This window comes from Chiloscyllium plagiosum, chromosome 34 (assembly GCF_004010195.1).
Source record: "Chiloscyllium plagiosum isolate BGI_BamShark_2017 chromosome 34, ASM401019v2, whole genome shotgun sequence".
Classification (NCBI taxonomy): domain Eukaryota; kingdom Metazoa; phylum Chordata; class Chondrichthyes; order Orectolobiformes; family Hemiscylliidae; genus Chiloscyllium; species Chiloscyllium plagiosum.
In genome coordinates, this window is record NC_057743.1 from 19,095,812 (window position 1) to 19,098,250 (window position 2,439).

Here is a 2,439-nt window from a genome sequence, read left to right on the forward strand (position 1 = left end):
GACGCACTTTGAACTATTGCCCCATTTTTCTCTTAGCAGTCACTCCTTGTGATGGGATTTCTATATTTTGTCAACACTGGGTATCGCTGACCCATGACACTTGAAAGTTTTCTATTCTATTTTACCTGTTTCAGATCTGCTCACCAGATTCTACACTATCCATTGATTAACTTTATCCATCTACTCCTGTTTTCATTTTTGCATCTTAGGAATTTCTCAATCCAAGATTCCCCATAAATGTTAATCATAAGTGACAAGCTCTAACGTTCAGGCCAATATTTACACGTTGGGGAGCCCCTCACTGGGCAATTCACTTCACTGAGTTGTGGGTAATTACCCCTCCTTATATTGTCAAATGACTTGCTATGAATTTTCAATCCAAGCACTGACTTAGCCTGCCTGCGTCTAATGGAGTCAGCCATCACTGGAGACAGCTTAAAACAAAGCACAGTTCTCTTAAGTGAGGATAATGCTGGGCTTTATCTGTAAATATAGCCATTTCCATATTCTTGACTTTCCAGCATGCCTGGAACAATGTGAAATGCCGATGTCTGCCAAACAAAGATTTTCGTTGATTATTTACAAATGTCCTTTAGAATCAGAAGTTACGTATGGGGAAGTGTGAACCCAAAAGCTGGAATGTGGTAAGGCAGGAATTTAAGTGAATATTGTTTGAATGATTAACCGATGTCAGGATATGCATAACTGTGGTTATACTAATCACTTAGTAATCCAGTTGCATTAGGTAATGAAATAGAGACAAGTTCAAATCCTGTCTGTCATGGCAGTTGGTGAATTCAAATTTAGATAGAACTTAGAATAACAATATACCAATCATTACAAAAATGAAAGTATAGCTTGTCACAAAACCTATCCAATTCACTATTGTACTTTAGGGGAAAGAAATCGGTGGTGCTTACCATCTGGTTTGCGACTCCAAACTCTCATCAAATATCCTTCAAACTACTCAGTTGTACTCAAGAAGGTAGTGCCTCACTTTCTTCAAAGGACTTGTTAGAGTTGGGCAATAAATGTTGGCCTTGCCAACACCACATGAAAAATATACTTTTTTTTAATTAAAAAAGGTACTGACTGTGACGAACTTGCGCATACAAATAAATATTTGATCTCTCAGTGGAACCAAAAACATTAAGTACAAGAAGCAATTGGATGGTGGGATGTTGTCATAGAGGGTTTGTATTTATTTTCCTGCACTTTACAATTTGAGAAAAATGTCCTTTGTATTGCCTCCCAACATTAAATCTCAAAACATATTCTCTTGTTTCTCCCAGTTATGGTATTAACTACATGCTTGAAGACGAAATATTCACAAGGTTGGAGAGAAAGTGTAGGGGAGTGAAATTAATTTGATATCACTTATAGAAGGGCAGTAAATGGTATCACGGGGCAAAGGGAGACAACTCTGTCAGAAAGTTCAGGTGCAATTCCTACCCGTCATGGTGGTATGCCATAACATGCACAAACAGGTTGATTCAGAATAATTATAGTGGGAAGCCCAACCAGCACTTTATATGTCTTTGAGGCCTTTAGAACTGCTGTGATTAAACCCAATTATCAATGAGCTAGACGAGAATGACTTGAATTGACTTAGGTTAGGTGGGAATGCTGACTTGAGGTTGGAATCAGATCAGTTCTGATCTTATTGAATGACAGAGTAGTCTCAAGGGACTGAATAGCCTATACCTGCTCCTGTTGTTAGGTTCTTTTCCCGAGGTTTCACACACAAGATGTAATTCGCGCACACAAACGACTGCAAGCAGTTAGTTTATTAAAGCCTGAAAAAGCTAGGTGACCCCTTTGACCCTTTTGCAGGCATGCTAAGTTGAGTCAAAGAGGCTCCGAACAAAGAAAAACACATCCCCTTTATACAGGTCAGTTGTAATGCTTACAAGTACTCAGGCCACTCACCCAACATAACCAAATGCCACTCAAGACAACCCCCAGCCACTCCCTCACAGTCACATGTTATCCCAAGATACAATGATAGGATGAGGTCATCCTCAGAGATAATGTAAATGTAAATTCCCTAATCCTGGGGAATCGTTATGCAAACGATTTCCTGACTCAGGGATTCCCTAAGACAATGTAGGTGTGGTATGTCCGAGCTTCAGAGGATGGCTATGAAAGCATTTCTGAATCGAAGGCACTGAATGATAGTTTGATTTGATAATAGTAGGGAAGTAGTAGCAAATGACTGTCCAAATGGAGTTCCTGGATCAGTGGTGCTGGAAGAGCACAGCAATTCAGGCAGCATCTGACGAGCAGCAAAATCGACGTTTCGGGCAAAAGCCCTTCATCAGGAATAAAGGCAGAGAGCCTGAAGCGTGGAGAGATAAGCTAGAGAAGGGTGGGGATGGGGAGAAAGTAGCACCACTCCCCACCTCTTCCTCTGCTACATTGATGACTGCATTGGCGCCA

General features: G+C 40.5%; 1 protein-coding gene across 5 annotated transcripts in view; it reads right to left on the bottom strand.

The window, feature by feature from the left end:
- atp13a2 (ATPase cation transporting 13A2) overlaps window positions 1-2,439 on the bottom strand; it is a 92,058-nt gene that overhangs the window by 71,018 nt on the left and 18,601 nt on the right. The gene's annotated exons all lie outside the window — the stretch shown is intronic.